Below are 23,391 nucleotides of genomic sequence, written 5' to 3' on the forward strand. Positions count from 1 at the left end.
TTGCTGGATCGAATCCCAGAGCTGACAAGGCAAAAATCAGTCGTTCTGCCCCTGAGCAAGGCAGTTAATCTACTGTTCCCCGGGCGCCGAAAATGTGGAGGTCGATTAAGGCAGCCCTCCACACCTCTCTGATTCAGAGGGGTTGGGTTAAATGCGGAAGACACATTTCAGTTGAATAAATTGTTGTACAACTGACTAGGTTTCCCTCTTTCCCTATTGGTGTTGAGAACAATGTGGAGATGGGAGACGAGAAAACAGCCCTTATTGTCTAAAAGAAGTGAGGAGAGCGGAAAGTCCCAGACACATCTCAACATCAACTGTTCAGAGGGGACTGTGTGAATCAGGCCTTCATGGTCGAATTGCTGCAAAGAAACCACTACTAAAGGACACCAATAAGAAGAAGAGACCTGCTTGGGCCAAGAAACACGAGCAATGGACATTAGACCAAATTTGAGATTTTTGGTTCCAACCGCCGTGTCTTTGTGAGACACGGTGTGGGTGAACGGATGATCTCTGCATGTGTAGTTTCCACCGTAAAGCATGGAGGAGGAGGTGTTATGGTGTGGGGGTGGTTTTCTGGTGACAGGGTCTGTGATTTAGTTAGAATTCAAGGCACACTTAACCAGCATGGCTACCACAGCATTCTGCAGCGATATGCCATCCCATCTGGTTTGTGCTTAGTGGGACTATCATTTGTTTTTCAACAGGACAATGACCCAACACACCTCCAGGCTGTGTAAGGGATATTTGACCAAGAAGGAGAGTGATGGAGTGCTGCATCAGATGACCTGGCCTCCACAATCCCCTGACCTCAACCCAATTGGGATGAATCGGAAAAGCAGCCAACAAGTACTCAGCATATGTGGGAACTCCTTCAAGACTGTTGGAAAAGCATTCCAGGTGAAGCTGGTTGAGAGAATGCCAAGAGTGTGCAAAGCTGTCATCAAGGCAAAGGGTGGCTATTTGAAGAATCTCAAATCTCAAATATATTTTGATTAGTTGAACACTTTTTTGGTTACTACATGATTCCAAATGTGTTATTTCATAGTTTTGATGTCATCACTATTATTCTACAATGTAGAAAATAAAGAAAAACCCTTGAATGAGTAGGTGTGTCCAAGCTTTTGACTGGTCGTGTATATCTACAGAAATAAGACAGATCCTGCTTCTGTTGTCTGTTTTGAGTGTTTGTTTAATATCCTACTGACTCCGTGAGCACCGAGTCTCAGGCAACCACCTGTCGGATAAAACATTTCACACATTTGGCTGTTTTTAATATTTTCTGTGCTGTAATAAATGTTAACCTTTTTTTTTAGAAACGCCTCTCTGATATTACAAGCTTTTTGTGCGTATGGAACATTTCTGGGATCTTTTATTTCAGGTCATGGGACCAACACATTACATGTTGCGTTTATATTTTAGTTTAGTGTAGTTTAGTTATTTTGTTCTTTTAAACAGACTTAAATTCCCCTGATCACAGTCAACACACACTTAAATTCCGCTGCCCTGATCACAGTCAACACACACTTAAATTCCGCTGCCCTGATCACAGTCAACACACACTTAAATTCCCCTGATCACAGTCAACACACACTTAAATTCCCCTGATCACAGTCAACACACACTTAAATTCCCCTGATCACAGTCAACACACACTTAAATTCCCCTGATCACAGTCAACACACACTTAAATTCCCCTGATCACAGTCAACACACACTTAAATTCCCCTGATCACAGTCAACACACACTTAAATTCCCCTGATCACAGTCAACACACATATAGGCAGGGATAATCAACTAGATTCAGCCGTGGGCCGATTTTTTTGTTCTTGAGCGGATGGTGAGGGGGCCGGAACATAATTAGAAATAATTTGTAGACCGCTAGAAGCCCAAACAGATATAGATTTCACTAAAACATAATCATTTCAAACCTTGCTTACATTTGTAGACGATCACATATCTCTATATTATGTGTTGGAATACTTTGGAACAGATTTCCTAAATGAAAATCACTTTGAGCTGATTGGCTGAATAGGGTCTGGCTCCAGCAGATACATTTTACATTTTAGTGAAGCAGATAACATTCTTCGTTGTCACATTATTTTACATTATGAAGCTTATGTAGTTCCCCAGAACAGTTGAGGCAGTCAGGTGTTTGTTTGTAAATAGCACAATGGGAGAAAGCGGGAGCTGGTGAGTCCAGCTTTGTATTGACGGGTCGCATTTGACATTGAAAGTCAAGTTTTTTTTTATTTTTTTCCTTCAATAGAGGGATCAGGGATGTGCAACTATAGTTTTCCTTCACAGAAAATACATTAGTGCAACACATTGGACAGAAAATAGCTTAATTTTCACCAGATGACAACAGAAGTGCAACGCTATTTAGCTGGCAGCCACACAGGTGATCAGGAGGAGTGCAGGCAGGCTCACCCTGAGGGTGACTGTGGCCACCAGGCAGGCTCACCCTGAGGGTGACTGTGGCCACCAGGCAGGCTCACCCTGAGGGTGACTGTGGCTACCAGGCAGGCTCACCCTGAGGGTGACTGTGGCCACCAGGCAGGCTCACCCTGAGGGTGACTGTGGCTACCAGGCAGGCTCACCCTGAGGGTGACTGTGGCTACCAGGCAGGCTCACCCTGAGGGTGACTGTGGCCACCAGGCAGGCTCACCCTGAGGGTGACTGTGGCTACCAGGCAGGCTCACCCTGAGGGTGACTGTGGCTACCAGGCAGGCTCACCCTGAGGGTGACTGTGGCTACCAGGCAGGCTCACCCTGAGGGTGACTGTGGCCACCAGGCAGGCTCACCCTGAGGGTGACTGTGGCCACCAGGCAGGCTCACCCTGAGGGTGACTGTGGCCACCAGGCAGGCTCACCCTGAGGGTGACTGTGGCCACCAGGCAGGCTCACCCTGAGGGTGACTGTGGCCACCAGGCAGGCTCACCCTGAGGGTGACTGTGGCCACCAGGCAGGAGTAAAATAAAATAACAGTAGGGAGGCTATATATACAGGGGGGTGCCGGTGCAGAGTCAATGTGCGGGGGCACCGGCTAGTTGAGGTAGTTGAAGTAATATGTACATGTGGGCAGAGTTAAAGTGACTATGCATAAATAATTAACAGAGTAGTAGCAGCGTAAAAAGATGGGGTGGCGGGGCAGTGCAAATAGTCCAGGTAGCCATGATTAGCTGTTCAGGAGTCTTATGGCTTGGGGGTAGAAGCTGTTGAGAAGTCTTTTGGACCTAGACTTGGCACTCCGGTACCGCTTGCCGTGCGGTAGCAGAGAGAACAGTCTATGACTAGGGGGGCTGGAGTCTTTGACAATTTTGAGGGCCTTCCTCTGACACCGCCTGGTATAGAGGTCCTGGATGGCAGGAAGCTTGGCCCCAGTGATGTACTGGGCCGTACGCACTACCCTCTGTAGTGCCTTGCGGTCGGAGGCCAAGCAGTTGCCATACCAGGCGGTGATGCAACCAGTCAGGATGCTCTCGATGGTGCAGCTGTAGAATTTTTTGAGGATCTGAGGACCCATGCCAAATCTTTTCAGTCTCCTGAGGGGGAATAGGCTTTGTCGTGCCCTCTTCACGACTGTCTTGGTGTGTTTGGACCATGATAGTTCGTTGGTGATGTGGACACCAAGGAAGAGGGCTGAGGCTATGGAAACATGACAAGGTGTTGTTCCACAGTGACTGATCATGTTGTTAACAACTCTGCCTGCTGATTGGTGACCGTATCTAAGTGTTGCTATTCCTTTAAAGGTTCCTGTACGCGTTATGTAATGATGAGCGGCAGAATAGATCCAGATAGACTCTGTGTGGCCACTATGCTCACGCACGCACGCACGCACGCACACACACACACTCACACACACACACATACACTCGCGCACGCACGCACACACACACGCACGCACGCACGCACTCACTCACGCACTCACACACACACACACACACACACATACACTCGCGCATGCACGCGCGCGCACACGCACACACACTCACACGCGCACACATGCACGCACACACACACACACACACACACACACACACACACTCACACACGCGTGTGTAGCCCATGTTGCAGGTGCTGGAGTTACTGTGCTGTAATCACACGAGGAACAGTCCTATTAGAGACAGAAAAAACAGACTGAATCAGCAGAAACCGTTATAGTACTTTAGGCCTATGTCTCGACATGTCAGCTCAGCTGAGGTGAATAGAAGCAGCCAATTATTTTTTTAAAGGTTGAAATCTGATACCACTACAGGTACTGTTAAAGGGTAATGTTATGTAGCCCAGGCAGAGTAATAGAACGTACTATGGAGGACAGTAAAACCTGGTCAGTGGAGGACAGTAAAACCTGGTCAGTGGAGGACAGTAAAACCTGGTCAGTGGAGGACAGTAAAACCTGGTCAGTGGAGGACAGTAAAACCTGGTCAGTGGAGGACAGTAAAACCTGGTCAGTGGAGGACAGTAAAACCTGGTCAGTGGAGGACAGTAAAACCTGGTCAGTGGAGGACAGTAAAACCTGGTCAGTGGAGGACAGTAAAACCTGGTCAGTGGAGGACAGTAAAACCTGGTCAGTGGAGGACAGTAAAACCTGGTCAGTGGAAATGATTGTGGGCAGCATCCATTTTAATCTCATGAATCAACCCAATTATGTGACGAAAGAAAGGTAACTGTCAACACAACACAGTCAGAGAGGGAAGGTTGATATGAGGTGGGACAGGGAGTGTATTGTGAAAGAAAGACAGACATGTCAAAACAGGAGAGACTGAGGTATGAGGTGTATTCTAGGTAATGACCATCACACCCAACCCTGCTGCTGACAGAGCACACCTTAACCTGGGGTTGGTTCTATAGCTGACAGAGGGGATAACACCTTTACCTTAACCTGGGGTTGGTTCTATAGCTGACAGAGGGGATAACACCTTTACCTTAACCTGGGGTTGGTTCTATAGCTGACAGGGAAGATAACACCTTTACCTTAACCTGGGGTTGGTTCTATAGCTGACAGGGCAGATAACACCTTTACCTTAACCTGGGGTTGGTTCTATAGCTGACAGGGCAGATAACACCTTTACCTTAACCTGGGGTTGGTTCTATAGCTGACAGGGCAGATAACACCTTTACCTTAACCTGGGGTTGGTTCTATAGCTGACAGGGCAGATAACACCTTTACCTTAACCTGGGGTTGGTTCTATAGCTGACAGGGAAGATAACACCTTTACCTTAACCTGGGGTTGGTTCTATAGCTGACTCTCTCTCTCTCTCTCTCTCTCTCTCTCTCTCTCTGTCTCTCTGTCTCTCTGTCTCTCTGTCTGTGTCTCTCTCTCTCTCTCTATGTCTCTCTGTCTGTCTCTCTCTGTCTCCGTCTCTGTCTCCGTCTCTGTCTCTGTCTGTGTCTCTGTCTGTGTCTGTCTGTCTCTGTCTCTCTCTGTCTGTGTCTGTCTCTCTGTCTCTGTCTGTCTCTGTCTCTGTCTGTGTCCCTCTCTCTGTCTCTCTCTCTGTCTCTGTCTGTGTCTGTCTCTCTGTCTCTATGTCTCTCTCTGTCTCTCTCTGTCTCAATTCAATATGCTTTTATGGCATGACGTAACAATGTACATATTGTCAAAGCGTATTTTGGAGATTAAGTGATAGATGTACAATATTAACATATTTCAAATAGTAATAATCAAGATTGTCAACGGGGACAATCAGTAACAACAATAATCAAGGGTCAAAATAACCATTGAACAATAACAATATAGAGGACATGTGCAGGTTGGTTGGTCTGTCAGACACTGTCCCTCATCTTATGGCAGGCAGCGATGTAGTGCTCTGCTAACTGAGGGCTCTATGCATCCTCCCCCAACAGGAAGCCTATTCTCATCAGAGAGGTCTCTGTCTCTCTCTCCATTCATTCCTTTCCTTTTCAACCGCTCAGAACAAATGTGGTTAGTTGGCTTCTGCTGCTGCTGTTACTGGCAGGGGCCATTTCTCTGAACCTGAGGCTTGAGGTGGAAAGATTAGCGCCTTCCCATTTCTTCAGAATTGGAGTGGGTGTCTGGTCTAGTCTACAAGCCCTTTGCTGTGTGGTACTTTTAAAGAATAACAGTTTAAATCTAAATGGAAATCTCTGAAATACTACTTTATAATGAATGTTCTGTTTTTGTTTTTACAGTAACCACTGTCTCGTGTCTCCGTCTACTATGTTATACAAAGGCCAGGCAGGCAGAAAGTGACGTGAAATGGATAGGGTGGAGTAACAGATACAGACCCTTCCCTCCACAACACACACTGTACCACAAGACCAGATCAGACCAGACCTGACCAGACCAGATCAGACCAGATCAGATCAGATCAGACCAGACCAGACCAGACCAGACCAGACCAGACCAGATCAGACCAGACCAGACCAGACACCATTCAAATGGCTGAGTCCCAAATGGCAACCTATTCCCTATATAGGGGTTCTGGTCCAAAGTAGTGGGCTATGTAGGGAATAGGGTGCCATTCTCTGGTCTAAAGTAGTGCACTATATAGGGTGCCATTCTCTGGTCTAAAGTAGTGCACTATATAGGGAATAGGGTACCATTCTCTGGTCTAAAGTAGTGCACTATATAGGGAATAGGGTGCCATTCTCTGGTCTAAAGTAGTGCACTATATAGGGAATAGGGTGCCATTCTCTGGTCTAAAGTAGTGCACTATATAGGGAATAGGGTGCCATTCTCTGGTCTAAAGTAGTGCACTATATAGGGAATAGGGTGCCATTCTCTGGTCTAAAGTAGTGCACTACATAGGGAATAGGGTGCCATTCTCTGGTCTAAAGTAGTGCACTATATAGGGAATAGGGTGCCATTCTCTGGTCTAAAGTAGTGGGCTATGTAGGGAACAGGGTGCCTTTTGAGACGCAGCCAACGTCTGCTGGAGTACAGAGAGAGAGAGAGGTGTGTCAGGGTTCAATGGCATCTCTAGTGGATGGATAGTGTGAATATGTGACTTACTGCGTACATCTGTTAAAGCTCAGACACACCGGGAGGATTGTCAAACGTTTGCCTGCAGACAGTCCTTAGCACCTCTGAACAGAGTGTCGGCAGTCAATCTCTTTTGTGTTCACACAGCAAGGACCTTGGAAGTCGTCAGCCACTCAGCCTTGTTAATTTACTCCAAACCAAAAGGTGGCAGTAGCGTTGTTTGGCAATGCATATCCATATGTGTTGCTTATGGTCTAGATTCCAAGCTCTCTGCGCTAATGTTGCTAATTTGTAGAAAGCCCTTGTTGTTACTAGCCAGATGGCCACTGCTAGATAACTACCTAGCAAGATGACGAAGGAATTTAATTCACTCTCCATAATCCCATGCTGCCGGTGGAAGCCCATAGCCAAATGTTTAGCTAGCACAACGTAGCTAGCGAGCTAGCTAAGGACTCGGCTGTTAACACAGGCAGCTGTTTTCATGGAAACTAGCTAATCCATTGTTGTTTAATTATAATATCAGTGCTAGCTACAGTGGTTAGCTAGCTTGGAGGAAGTATTTAGTGTTGTGTGCATTGCTTCTGTGCACTTAGCCAGCTGCCATCCCATAGCCTAGATTGCATATGAAGTGTGACCACGTGGACAGAGGAAATGCCCTCATGTCTGTTGTTGTTGGCGTCCCCACGTGGGGATTCGTGCTCTCTGATTGGCTCAAAGTCAAGTTGTTGGCCACTGATAAGCATTGTGATTCTACATTGCCAAAGCAAGGGAAGTAGATAGTAAACAAAAGTGAAATAAACAATAAATATTAACAGTAAACATTACACTCAGAAGTTCCAAAAGAATAAAGACATTTCAAATGTCATATTATGTATATATACAGTGTTGTAACAATGTGTAAATAGTTAAAGTACAAATGGGAAAATAAATAAACATAAATATGGGTTGTATTTACAATGGTGTTTGTTCTTCACTGGTTGCCCTTTTCTTGTGGCAACAGGTCACAAATCTTGCTGCTGTGATGGCACACTGTGGTTTTTCACCCAGTAGATAAGGGAGTTGATCAAAATTAGATTTGTTTTCGAATTCTTTGTGGATCTCTGCAATCTGAGGGAAATATGTGTCTCTAAAATGGTCATACATTTGGCAGGAGGTTAGGAAGTGCAGCTCAGTTTCCACCTCATTTTGTGGGCAGTGTGCACATAGCCTGTCTTCTCTTGAGAGCCAGGTCTGCCTTTGGCGGCCTTTCTCAATAGCAAGGCTATGCTCACTGAGTCTGTACATAGTCAAAGCTTTCCTTAAGTTTGGGTCAGTCACAGTGGTCAGTAGCATTCTAGTTTGCTCAGTTTTTTCGTTAATTCTTTCCATTGTGTCAAGTAATTATCTTTCTGTTTTCTCATGATTTGGTTGGGTCTAATTGTGTTGCTGTCCTGGGGCTCTGAGGGGTCTGTTTGTGTTTGTGAACAGAGCCCCAGGACCAGCTTGCTTAGGGGACTCTTCTCCAGGTTCATCTCTCTGTAGGTGATGGCTTTGTTATGGAAGGTTTGGGAATCGCTTCCTTTTAAGTGGTTATAGAATTTAACAGCTCTTTTCTGGATTTGGATAATTAGCGGGTATCGGACTAATTCTGCTCTGCATGCATTATTTGGTGTTTTACGTTGTACACAGAGGATGTTTTTGCATAATTCTGCATGCAGTCTCTCAATTTGGTGTTTGTCCCATTTTGTGAATTATTGGTTGGTGAGCGGACCCCAGACCTCAGAACCATAAAGGGCAATGGGTTCTATAACTGATTCAAGTATTTTTTGCCAGATCCTAATTGGTATGTCGAATTTTATGTTCCTTTTGATGGCATAGAAGGCCCTTCTTGCCTTGTCTCTCAGATCGTTCACAGCTTTGTGGAAGTTACCTGTGGCGCTGATGTTTAGGCCGAGGTACGTATAGTTTTTGGTATAGCAATGGTGTCTAGATAGAATTTGTATGTGTGGTCCTGGCAACTGGACCTTTTTTTGGAACACCATTATTTTTTGTCTTACTGAGATTCACTGTCAGGGCCCAGGTTTGACAGAATCTGTGCAGAAGATCTAGGTGCTGCTGTAGGCCCTCCTTGGTTGGTGACAGAAGCACCAGATCATCAGCAAACAGTAGACATTTGACTTCAGATTCTAGTAGGGTGAGGCCGGGTGCTGCAGACTGTTCTAGTGCCCTCGCCAATCTACTGTATATGTTGAAGAGGGTGGGCCTCAAGCTGCATTCCTGTCTCACCCTACGGCCCTGTGGAAAGAAATGTGTGTTTTGCCTAATTTAACTGCAGTCTTGTTTGTGTAAATATATTTTATAATGTCGTATGTTTTAATTATAATATCAGTACTAGCTACAGTGGTTAGCTGGCTTGGAGGAAGTATTTAGTGTTGTGTGCATTGCTTCTGTGCACTTAGCCAGCTGCCATCCTATAGCCTAGATTGCATATGAAGTGGGCCCCGTGTAGCTCAGTTGGTAGAGCATGGCGCTTGCAACGCCAGGGTTGTGGGTTCGATTCCCACGGGGGGCCAGTATGAAGAGGGAAAAAAAATGAAAAAAAATGTATGCACTCACTAACTGTAAGTCGCTCTGGATAAGAGCGTCTGCTAAATGACTAAAATGTAAAATGTAAGTGTGACCACGTCTACAGAGAAAATGAAAATGGTCTTTTGTTGTTTTTATTTATTTATTTATTTCACCTTTATTTAACCAGGTAAACCAGTTGAGAACAAGTTCTCATTTACAACTGCGACCTGTTGTTGGCTCCCCCACGTGTGGATTCGTGCTCTCTGATTGGCTCAAAGTCCATTTTTTGGCAACTGATGAGCATTGTGATTCTACAAGTTCGTCGCTACCGGGTCGTTACCGGGTCGCTACCGGGTCGCTAACGGGTCAACACGCAGCAGGCACCACTTTTGTTCTAGCAAGAGAGAAGGAATGTTCTCCCACAGTGATGAGGACCTATAAGCAGTCTATCGGCAGTCTATCGGCAGTCTATCGGCAGTCTATCGGCAGTCTATCGGCAGTCAGATTCTTGGTGTGTTTCATGTTTTATGGTCAGGGTTACGTTTAGAATAAGGGTTAGGTTTCAGGTTAGGGAAAGGGTTTAGGGTTAAGGTTTTGGGTTAGTAGAGCTAGTAGTTAGTTAGTAGTAATGTTATTGATAGTCTGTAGAGCATCTACAGATGGACTATCCAAATAAAGTGGTACCACATTATCACCTGTAACCGTACTGATGCATGTCTATAAATAAATAAATACGCTGACGCATGTGACCGACTGGTCTTATGTAGCAACATTTGAAATGGTGTTTTTTTACATTGTATAAAAGTAGAAACTCCGAGCTAGAAAATGGTTTATCGTACTTTCCCATTGTTCCTCAATTCTGCTTTCAATCACTTTTGAGAAAATGGGCCTTGAACGTTTTGGTACACCTACTGGAGAGCTCTTCTTTGTCTACACCCATTCAACATCGTTCACACCCTCTTAAGCTTTAGCCCCGCCCATCTCTTTAAGGAATGACATGTGAGGCCATGTACTAAACAACCAAGACTAAAGGCTGGTTTATACTACAGGTGTGTTCGCAAATGTAATCTGGAGTGCCAGAGTGTGCTCTGGGTGTTCGTAAACTCAGAGTTTTGCTCTCTGAACATTTAGGGCGCACACTGGACGCTCTGGCCGAGGAGTAGGTTTGATCCGAGCGTTCTGACCTGACAACGGCAGTCAAGCACCCAAGCTAACTGGCTAGCTTGCTAGCTACTTCCAGACACAAATGAGAGAACAGCTCACTCTGACCATTTTGCTCACCCTAGCAGAGCTGGTTAGCCAGTTTTTATGTTATCCAGAGCGTTGGTGACTGCAACTGTGCTGCTGGCAACAATTTAATTATGCTTTTTTGCCAACGTTTACTGACACCGGCCATATTCAACGGGTGTTGAGCGTTCGTAAATTCATCACTTATTCTGTGATCTGGCACACTCAGACGAGAGTGCTCTGAAATCGGAGTAGATAGCAAGAGTGAATTTACCAGCTACGTCTATCGACAGTTGTCGCAGTGACATCTTGAACATTCTATTAAAATGGATACTTGCATAGTGGAGTCTTTTTGTTTAGACATGTAGCTAGCTAGCTAAACAACGAACCATAATCCCAACTCATAACGTAACTACCCTGCATGAATCTACATGTAACTAACCAACCAGGTTCAATGTTAGCTAGCTAACTAGCAATGCAAATGGCTCTGAGATACAAATAATATTACTACACAGATCATACACGTAACGTTAGCTAGCGAGCCAGCCAGCTAACGTTAGCTAGAAAGCTAACAGTACACTTTAACTTGAAATGAAACCGACTTTCTGACAAATTTAGAAACGTGTAAATGTCGCTAGCTAGACTATCTTACCCGTGTAGATGGATGGACACTTCTCCCAGTAAAATACTACTTGAGTAAAAGTCTAAAAGTATTTAGTTTAAAATATACATAAGTATCAAAAGTAAATGCAATTGCTAAAATATACTTAAGTATCAAAAGTAAAATTATAAATCATTTAAAATTCCTTATATTAAGCAAACTGCACAATTTTCTTGTTTTTAAAATGTACGGATAGCCAGGGGGGTCACACTCCAACACTCAGACATTATTTACAAAATATGCATTTGTGTTTAGTGACTCGGCTAGACCATAGGCAGGAGGGATTACCACGCGTTCTCTTGATAAGTGCGTGAATTTCACAATGTTCCTGTTCTGCTAAGCATTGTATGGAGTAAAAAGTACAATATTTTCTTTAGAAATGTAGTAAAGTAAAAGTTGTCAAAAATATAAATAGTAAAGTACAGATACCCCAAAAAGCTACTTAAGGAGTACTTTAAAGTATTTTTCCTTAAGTTCTTTACACCACTGCCAGTTATTATACCTCAGTGGGGAACATGTATTGTTATGATTTCCCTCCTGTGTCTGTATGTACAGTATGGACAGTGGCACCCCCCCCCCCCCCCTTGGCATTTTTCCTGTTTTGTTGCCTTACAACCTGGAATTAAAATGGATTTTTTAGGGGTTTGTATCATTTGATTTACACAACATGCCTACCACTTTGAAGATGCAAAATATGTTTTATTGTGAAACAAACAAGAAATAAGACCAAAAAAACAGAACTTGAGCGTGCATAACTATTCACCCTCCCAAAGTCAATACTTTGTAGAGCCACCTTTTGCAGCAATTACAGCTGCAAGTCTCTTGGGGTATGTCTCTATAAGCTTGGCACATCAAGCCACTGGGATTTTTGCCCATTCTTCAAGGCAAAACTGCTCCAGCTCCTTCAAGTTTGATGGGCTCCGCTGGTGTTCTGCAATCTTTAAGTCATACCACAGATTCTCAATTGGATTGAGGTCTGGGCTTTGACTAGGCCATTCCAAGACATTTAAATGTCTCCCCTTAAACCACTCAAGTGTTGCTTTAGCAGTATGCTTAGGGTCATTGTCCTGCTGGAAGGTGAACCTCCATCCCAGTCTCAAATCTCTGGAAGACTGAAACAGGTTTCCCTCAAGAAATTCCCTGTATTTAGCGCCATCAATCATTCCTTCAATTCTGACCAGTTTCCCAGTCCCTGCCGATGAAAAACATCCCCACAGCATGATGCTGCCACCACCGGATGGCGTTCTCGGTGTGATGAGAGGTGTTGGGTTTGCGCCAGACATGGCATTTTCCTTGATGGCCAAAAAGCTCAATTTTTGTCTCATCTGACCAGAGTACCTTCTTCCATATGTTTGGGGAGTCTCCCACATGCCTTTTGGCGAACACCAACCGTGTTTGCTTATTTTTCTCTTTAAGCAATGGCTTTTTTTCTGGCCACTCTTCCGTAAAGCCCAGCTCTGTGGGTGTACGGCTTAGTGGTCCTATGGACAGATACTCCAATCTCCGCTGTGGAGCTTTGCTGCTCCTTCAATGTTATCTTTGGTATCTTTGTTGCTTCTATGATTAATGTCCTCCTTGCCTGGTCTGTGAGTTTTGGTGGGCGGCCCTCTCTTGGCAGGTTTGTTGTGGTGCCATATTCTTCCCATTTCTTAAATAATGGATTTAATGGTGCTCCGTGGGATGTTCAAAGTTTCTGATCTTTTTTAATAACCCAACCCTGATCTTTACTCCTCCACAACTTTGTCCCTGACCTGTTTGGAGATCTCCTTGGTCTTCATGGTGCCGCTTGCTTGGTGTTGCCCCTTGCTTAGTGGTGTTGCAGACTCTGGGGCCTTTCAGAACAGGTGTATATATACTCAGATCATGTGACAGATCATGTCACACTTAGATTGCACACAGGTGGACTTTATTTAACTAATTATGTGACTTCTGAAGGTAATTGGTTGCACCAGATCTTATTTAGGGGCTTCATAGCAAAGGGGGTGAATACATATGCACGCACCACTTTTCCGTTATTTATTTTTTTAGCATTTCACTTCACCAATTTGGACTATTTTGTGTATGTCCATTACATGAAATCAAAATCCATTTAAATTACAGGTTGTAATGCAACAAAATAGGAAAAATGCCAAGGGGATGAATACTTTTGCAAGGCACTGTATGACTAAGTAACCAGGTATTCCCAGCTACAGTGGGGAGAACAAGTATTTGATACACTGCCGATTTTGCAGGTTTTCCTACTTACAAAGCATGTAGAGGTCTGTACTTTTTTATCATAGGTACACTTCAACTGTGAGAGACGGAATCTAAAACAAAAATCCAGAAAATCACATTGTATGATTTTTAAGTAATTAATTTGCATTTTATTGCATGACATAAGTATTTGATCACCTACCAACCAGTAAGATTTCCGGCTCTCACAGACCTGTTAGTTTTTCTTTAAGAAGCCCTCCTGTTCTCCACTCATTACCTGTATTAACTGCACCTGTTTGAACTCATTACCTGTATAAAAGTATAAAAGACACCTGTCCACACACTCAATCAAACAGACTCCAACCTCTCCACAATGGCCAAGACCAGAGAGCTGTGTAAGGACATCAGGGATAAAATTGTAGACCTGCACAAGGCTGGGATGGGCTACAGGACAATAGGCAAGCAGCTTGGTGAGAAGGCAACAACTGTTGGCGCAATTATTAGAAAATGGAAGAAGTTCAAGATGACGGTCAATCACCTTCGGTCTGGGGCTACATGCAAGATCTCACCTCGTGGGGCATCAATGATCATGAGGAAGGTGAGGGATCAGCCCAGAACTACACGGCAGGACCTGGTCAATGACCTGAAGAGAGCTGGGACCACAGTCTCAAAGAAAACCATTAGTAACAAGGTCCCCCTGCTCAAGCCAGCGCATGTCCAGGCCCGTTTGAAGTTTGCCAATGACCATCTGGATGATCCAGAGGAGGAATGGGAGAAGGTCATGTGGTCTGATGAGACAAAAATAGAGCTTTTTGGTCTAAACTCCACTCTCCGTGTTTGGAGGAAGAAGAAGGATGAGTACAACCCCAAGAACACCATCCCAACCGTGAAGCATGGAGGTGGAAACATCATTCTTTGGGGATGCTTTGCTGCAAAGGGGACAGGACGACTGCACCGTATTGAGGGGAGGATGGATGGGGCCATGTATCGCGAGATCTTGGCCAACAACCTCCTTCCCTCAGTAAGAGCATTGAAGATGGGTCGTGGCTGGGTCTTCCAGCATGACAACGACCTGAAACACACAGCCAGGGCAACTAAGGAGTGGCTCCGTAAGAAGCATCTCAAGGTCCTGGAGTGGCCTAGCCAGTCTCCAGACCTGAACCCAATAGAAAATCTTTGGAGGGAGCTGAAAGTCCGTATTGCCGAGCGACAGCCCCGAAACCTGAAGGATCTGGAGAAGGTATGGAGGAGTGGGCCAAAATCCCTGCTGCAGTGTGTGCAAACCTGGTCAAGACCTACAGGAAACGTATGATCTCTGTAATATCAAACAAAGGTTTCTGTACTAAATATTAAGTTCTGCTTTTCTGATGTATCAAATACTTATGTCATGCATATGTCATGCTTATGTCATGCAATAACATGCAAATTAATTACTTAAAAATCCATATAATGTGAAGTGTACCTATGATAAAAATTACAGACCTCTACATGCTTTGGAAGTAGGAAAACCTGCAAAATCGTCAGTGTATCAAATGCTTGTTCTCCCCACTGTATATAGTAACAGTATGTATGAGTCTCCTAGGACTTACATTAATTTCCTGAACCTTGTATAGGTCAGGGGTCATTGGAACTGTGAGGCGTCACAGTGGGAGCATTCCTTACTGGCATGGTGTGTCGCGTGTTCTATAATACCCACCATGTGTTCAGAGGGCTCTGGCTCTGTCCCAAATGGCACCCTATGCCCTACGTAGTCACTACTTTTCACCAGGGCCCATAGTTCTGAGAGTCCTGTCAATGAACAGACTAAACAGACGGAGAAACGAAGACGACTGGACTCAGGTCTCTGCTGAGAGTCCTGGTAATGAACAGACAGAGAAAGGAAGACGACTGGACTCAGGTCTCTGCTGAGAGTCCTGGTAATGAACAGACAGAGAAACGAAGACGACTGGACTCAGGTCTTTGCTGAGAGTCCTGGTAATGAACAGACAGAGGTTAAAACGCTTTCTGAAGGTTCTGATCCTTGGGTGTGTAACTGACTTGTGTCAGGAACACATTGGACTGATCTTGTGTCTCAAATGGCACCATATTCCCTATATAGTGCCTTTAATGGGCCCTGGTCAAAAGTAGTGCACTAAATAGGGTGCCATTTGGGACTTTTTGTTTTAAATTAGTTTAGAAGACGTTAGAGTAGGAAACCCCAACATCCACACTTGTTTTCCCCCGGCTCCTGATCCATCAGTTCTGATGATACAAACTGCCTACCGAAGAATGGTGGCGGTGTAGCAATGTATGTGAAAAACAACTTTAAGGCGACCCAATCTCTCAATGTCTCGCTTCCGAAGCAATTTGAGCTACTAGTTATACATTTGATTATATCCCAGAATGTTCATTTCTATGTTGTATTTTATCGATGGCAATTTGAATGCACGGAGATACCGTGATGAGATCCTGAGGCCCATTGTCGTGCCATTCATCCGCCACCATCACCTCATGTTTCAGCATTATAATGCACGGCCCCATGTCGCAAGGATCTGTAAACAATTCCTGGAAGCTGAAAATGTCCCAGTTCTTCCATGGCCTGCATACTCACCAGACATGTCACCCATTGAGCATACAGTGCATTCGGAAAGTATTCAGACCCCTTGACTTTTTCCACATTTTGTTAAGTTACAGCCTTATTCTAAAATAGATTAAATGAAATGTTTTCCTCATCAATCTACCCACAACACCCCCCCAGCAGCGTTATCTACACAGCAGCGTTATCTACACAGCAGCGTTATCTACACAGCAGCGTTATCTACACAGCAGCGTTATCTACACAGCAGCGTTATCTACACAGCAGCAGCAGCGTTATCTACACAGCAGCGTTATCTACACAGCAGCAGCAGCAGCGTTATCTACACAGCAGCGTTATCTACACAGCAGCGTTATCTACACAGCAGCGTTATCTACACAGCAGCGTTATCTACACAGCAGCGTTATCTACACAGCAGCAGCAGCAGCGTTATCTACACAGCAGCGTTATCTACACAGCAGCGTTATCTACACAGCAGCGTTATCTACACAGCAGCAGCAGCGTTATCTACACAGCAGCGTTATCTACACAGCAGCGTTATCTACACAGCAGCAGCAGCGTTATCTATACAGCAGCGTTATCTACACAGCAGCGTTATCTACACAGCAGCGTTATCTACACAGCAGCGTTATCTACACAGCAGCAGCAGCGTTATCTACACAGCAGCGTTATCTATACAGCAGCAGCAGCAGCGTTATCTACACAGCAGCGTTATCTACACAGCAGCAGCAGCGTTATCTACACAGCAGCGTTATCTATACAGCAGCAGCAGCAGCGTTATCTACACAGCAGCAGCAGCAGCGTTATCTACACAGCAGCGTTATCTACACAGCAGCGTTATCTACACAGCAGCGTTATCTACACAGCAGCAGCAGCGTTATCTACACAGCAGCGTTATCTACACAGCAGCGTTATCTACACAGCAGCATTATCTACACAGCAGCGTTATCTACACAGCAGCGTTATCTACACAGCAGCAGCAGCGTTATCTACACAGCAGCGTTATCTACACAGCAGCGTTATCTATACAGCAGCGTTATCTATACAGCAGCGTTATCTACACAGCAGCGTTATCTACACAGCAGCAGCAGCGTTATCTACACAGCAGCAGCAGCGTTATCTACACAGCAGCAGCAGCGTTATCTACACAGCAGCAGCGTTATCTACGCAGCAGCGTTATCTACGCAGCAGCGTTATCTACACAGCAGCGTTATCTACGCAGCAGCGTTATCTACACAGCAGCGTTATCTACACAGCAGCGTTATCTACACAGCAGCGTTATCTACACAGCAGCGTTATCTACACAGCAGCGTTATCTACACAGCAGCGTTATCTACGCAGCAGCGTTATCTACACAGCAGCGTTATCTACACAGCAGCGTTATCTACACAGCAGCGTTATCTACACAGCAGCGTTATCTACACAGCAGCAGCAGCGTTATCTACACAGCAGCGTTATCTACACAGCAGCGTTATCTACACAGCAGCATTATCTACACAGCAGCGTTATCTACACAGCAGCGTTATCTACACAGCAGCAGCAGCGTTATCTACACAGCAGCGTTATCTACACAGCAGCGTTATCTACACAGCAGCGTTATCTATACAGCAGCGTTATCTATACAGCAGCGTTATCTACACAGCAGCGTTATCTACACAGCAGCGTTATCTACACAGCAGCGTTATCTACACAGCAGCAGCAGCGTTATCTACACAGCAGCGTTATCTACACAGCAGCGTTATCTATACAGCAGCGTTATCTATACAGCAGCGTTATCTACACAGCAGCGTTATCTACACAGCAGCGTTATCTACACAGCAGCGTTATCTACACAGCAGCGTTATCTACACAGCAGCGTTATCTACACAGCAGCGTTATCTACACAGCAGCAGCAGCGTTATCTACACAGCAGCAGCAGCGTTATCTACACAGCGTTATCTACACAGCAGCGTTATCTACACAGCAGCGTTATCTACACAGCAGCGTTATCTACACAGCAGCGTTATCTACACAGCAGCGTTATCTATACAGCAGCGTTATCTACACAGCAGCGTTATCTACACAGCAGCGTTATCTACACAGCAGCATTATCTACACAGCAGCGTTATCTACACAGCAGCGTTATCTACACAGCAGCGTTATCCACACAGCAGCGTTATCTACACAGCAGCGTTATCTACACAGCAGCAGCAGCGTTATCTACACAGCAGCGTTATCTACACAGCAGCGTTATCTACACAGCAGCGTTATCCACACAGCAGCGTTATCTACACAGCAGCAGCAGCGTTATCTACACAGCAGCGTTATCTACACAGCAGCGTTATCTACACAGCAGCAGCAGCGTTATCTACACAGCAGCGTTATCTACACAGCAGCGTTATCTACACAGCAGCAGCAGCGTTATCTACACAGCAGCAGCAGCGTTATCTACACAGCAGCAGCAGCGTTATCTACACAGCAGCAGCAGCGTTATCTACACAGCAGCAGCAGCGTTATCTACACAGCAGCAGCAGCGTTATCTACACAGCAGCAGCAGCGTTATCTACACAGCAGCAGCGTTATCTACACAGCAGCAGCGTTATCTACACAGCAGCAGCGTTATCTACACAGCAGCGTTATCTACACAGCAGCGTTATCTACACAGCAGCGTTATCTACACAGCAGCGTTATCTACACAGCAGCGTTATCTACACAGCAGCAGCAGCGTTATCTACACAGCAGCGTTATCTACACAGCAGCGTTATCTACACAGCAGCATTATCTACACAGCAGCGTTATCTACACAGCAGCGTTATCTACACAGCAGCAGCAGCGTTATCTACACAGCAGCGTTATCTACACAGCAGCGTTATCTACACAGCAGCGTTATCTATACAGCAGCGTTATCTACACAGCAGCGTTATCTACACAGCAGCGTTATCTACACAGCAGCGTTATCTACACAGCAGCAGCAGCGTTATCTACACAGCAGCGTTATCTACACAGCAGCGTTATCTACACAGCAGCGTTATCTATACAGCAGCGTTATCTACACAGCAGCGTTATCTACACAGCAGCGTTATCTACACAGCAGCAGCGTTATCTACACAGCAGCAGCGTTATCTACACAGCAGCAGCGTTATCTACGCAGCAGCGTTATCTACACAGCAGCGTTATCTACACAGCAGCGTTATCTACACAGCAGCGTTATCTACACAGCAGCGTTATCTACACAGCAGCGTTATCTACACAGCAGCGTTATCTACACAGCAGCAGCAGCGTTATCTACACAGCAGCAGCAGCGTTATCTACACAGCAGCAGCAGCGTTATCTACACAGCAGCAGCGTTATCTACGCAGCAGCGTTATCTACACAGCAGCGTTATCTACACAGCAGCGTTATCTACACAGCAGCGTTATCTACACAGCAGCGTTATCTACACAGCAGCGTTATCTACACAGCAGCGTTATCTACACAGCAGCGTTATCTACACAGCAGCGTTATCTACACAGCAGCAGCAGCGTTATCTACACAGCAGCAGCAGCGTTATCTACACAGCAGCAGCAGCGTTATCTACACAGCAGCAGCGTTATCTACGCAGCAGCGTTATCTACACAGCAGCGTTATCTACACAGCAGCGTTATCTACACAGCAGCGTTATCTACACAGCAGCGTTATCTACACAGCAGCATTATCTACACAGCAGCGTTATCTACACAGCAGCGTTATCTACACAGCAGCGTTATCTACACAGCAGCAGCAGCGTTATCTACACAGCAGCAGCAGCGTTATCTACACAGCAGCAGCAGCGTTATCTACACAGCAGCGTTATCTACACAGCAGCGTTATCTACACAGCAGCGTTATCTACACAGCAGCGTTATCTACACAGCAGCGTTATCTACACAGCAGCAGCAGCGTTATCTACACAGCAGCAGCAGCGTTATCTACACAGCAGCAGCAGCGTTATCTACACAGCAGCAGCAGCGTTATCTACACAGCAGCAGCAGCGTTATCTACACAGCAGCGTTATCTACACAGCAGCAGCAGCGTTATCTACACAGCAGCGTTATCTACACAGCAGCAGCAGCGTTATCTACACAGCAGCGTTATCTACACAGCAGCGTTATCTACACAGCAGCGTTATCTACACAGCAGCAGCGTTATCTACACAGCAGCAGCGTTATCTACACAGCAGCAGCGTTATCTACACAGCAGCAGCGTTATCTACACAGCAGCAGCGTTATCTACACAGCAGCAGCGTTATCTACACAGCAGCGTTATCTACACAGCAGCAGCAGCGTTATCTACACAGCAGCGTTATCTACACAGCAGCGTTATCTACACAGCAGCGTTATCTACACAGCAGCGTTATCTATACAGCAGCGTTATCTACACAGCAGCGTTATCTACACAGCAGCGTTATCTACACAGCAGCGTTATCTACACAGCAGCGTTATCTACACAGCAGCGTTATCTACACAGCAGCGTTATCTACACAGCAGCGTTATCTACACAGCAGCGTTATCTACACAGCAGCGTTATCTACACAGCAGCGTTATCTACACAGCAGCGTTATCTACACAGCAGCAGCGTTATCTACACAGCAGCAGCGTTATCTACACAGCAGCAGCAGCGTTATCTACACAGCAGCAGCAGCGTTATCTACACAGCAGCAGCAGCGTTATCTACACAGCAGCAGCAGCGTTATCTACACAGCAGCAGCAGCGTTATCTACACAGCAGCGTTATCTACACAGCAGCGTTATCTACACAGCAGCAGCAGCGTTATCTACACAGCAGCAGCAGCGTTATCTACACAGCAGCAGCAGCGTTATCTACACAGCAGCAGCAGCGTTATCTACACAGCAGCAGCAGCGTTATCTACACAGCAGCAGCGTTATCTACACAGCAGCAGCGTTATCTACACAGCAGCGTTATCTACACAGCAGCGTTATCTACACAGCAGCAGCAGCGTTATCTACACAGCAGCGTTATCTACACAGCAGCAGCAGCGTTATCTACACAGCAGCGTTATCTACACAGCAGCGTTATCTACACAGCAGCGTTATCTACACAGCAGAGTTATCTACACAGCAGCGTTATCTACACAGCAGCGTTATCTATACAGCAGCGTTATCTACACAGCAGCGTTATCTACACAGCAGCGTTATCAATACAGCAGCGTTATCTACACAGCAGCAGCAGCGTTATCTACACAGCAGCGTTATCTACACAGCAGCAGCAGCGTTATCTACACAGCAGCGTTATCTACACAGCAGCGTTATCTACACAGCAGCGTTATCTACACAGCAGAGTTATCTACACAGCAGCGTTATCTACACAGCAGCGTTATCTATACAGCAGCGTTATCTACACAGCAGCGTTATCTACACAGCAGCGTTATCAATACAGCAGCGTTATCTACACAGCAGCAGCAGCGTTATCTACACAGCAGCAGAAGCGTTATCTACACAGCAGCAGCAGCGTTATCTACACAGCAGCAGCAGCGTTATCTACACAGCAGCAGCAGCGTTATCTACACAGCAGCAGCAGCGTTATCTACACAGCAGCAGCAGCGTTATCTACACAGCAGCAGCAGCGTTATCTACACAGCAGCAGCAGCGTTATCTACACAGCAGCGTTATCTACACAGCAGCGTTATCTACACAGCAGCAGCAGCGTTATCTATACAGCAGCGTTATCTACACAGCAGCGTTATCTACACAGCAGCGTTATCTACACAGCAGCAGCAGTGTTATCTACACAGCAGCGTTATCTACACAGCAGCAGCGTTATCTACACAGCAGCGTTATCTACACAGCAGCGTTATCTATACAGCAGCGTTATCTATACAGCAGCAGCAGCGTTATCTACACAGCAGCAGCGTTATCTACACAGCAGCAGCGTTATCTACACAGCAGCAGCGTTATCTACACAGCAGCAGCAGCGTTATCTACACAGCAGCAGCAGCGTTATCTACACAGCAGCAGCAGCGTTATCTACACAGCAGCAGCAGCGTTATCTACACAGCAGCAGCAGCGTTATCTACACAGCAGCGTTATCTACACAGCAGCAGCAGCGTTATCTACACAGCAGCGTTATCTATACAGCAGCGTTATCTACACAGCAGCGTTATCTACACAGCAGCGTTATCTACACAGCAGCAGCGTTATCTACACAGCAGCGTTATCTACACAGCAGCGTTATCTACACAGCAGCAGCGTTATCTACACAGCAGCAGCGTTATCTACACAGCAGCGTTATCTACACAGCAGCAGCAGCGTTATCTACACAGCAGCGTTATCTACACAGCAGCAGCAGCGTTATCTACACAGCAGCGTTATCTACACAGCAGCGTTATCTACACAGCAGCAGCAGCGTTATCTATACAGCAGCGTTATCTACACAGCAGCGTTATCTATACAGCAGCGTTATCTACACAGCAGCGTTATCTACACAGCAGCAGCGTTATCTACACAGCAGCGTTATCTACACAGCAGCGTTATCTACACAGCAGCAGCAGTGTTATCTACACAGCAGCGTTATCTACACAGCAGCGTTATCTACACAGCAGCGTTATCTACACAGCAGCAGCGTTATCTACACAGCAGCAGCAGCGTTATCTACACAGCAGCAGCAGCGTTATCTACACAGCAGCAGCAGCGTTATCTACACAGCAGCAGCAGCGTTATCTACACAGCAGCAGCAGTGTTATCTACACAGCAGCGTTATCTACACAGCAGCAGCAGCGTTATCTACACAGCAGCGTTATCTACACAGCAGCGTTATCTACACAGCAGCGTTATCTACACAGCAGCAGCAGCGTTATCTACACAGCAGCAGCAGCGTTATCTACACAGCAGCAGCAGCGTTAGCCGAGTGGCGCAGTGGTCTAAGGCACTGCATTGCAGTGCTAGCTGTGCCACTAGAGATCCTGGTTCGAATCCAGGCTCTGTCGTAGCCGGCCGCGACCGGGAGACCAATGGGGCGGTGCACAATTTGGCCCAGCGTTGTCCAGGGTAGGGGCGGGAATGGCTGGCAGGGATGTAGCTCAGTTGGTAGAGCATGGCGTTTGCAACGCCAGGGTTGTGGGTTCGATTCCCACGGGGGGCCAGTATGAAAAATAAATAAAAATAATAATGTATGCACTCACTAACTGTAAGTCGCTCTGGATAAGAGCGTCTGCTAAATGACTAAAATGTGAAATGTAAATGTATCTACACAGCAGGGCGTGGCTGAGGTCCCTGATGATCTTCTTGGC

At 45.9% G+C, this 23,391-nt stretch overlaps 1 protein-coding gene across 1 annotated transcript in view; it reads left to right on the forward strand.

The window, feature by feature from the left end:
- LOC311143677 (ras-associated and pleckstrin homology domains-containing protein 1-like) overlaps positions 1 to 23,391 on the forward strand; it is a gene marked incomplete at its 3' end in the record, with an annotated part of 215,502 nt that overhangs the window by 44,204 nt on the left and 147,907 nt on the right.

The sequence above is a fragment of the Coregonus lavaretus genome (assembly GCF_964263955.1).
Source record: "Coregonus lavaretus genome assembly, chromosome: 16".
NCBI lineage: Eukaryota > Metazoa > Chordata > Actinopteri > Salmoniformes > Salmonidae > Coregonus > Coregonus lavaretus.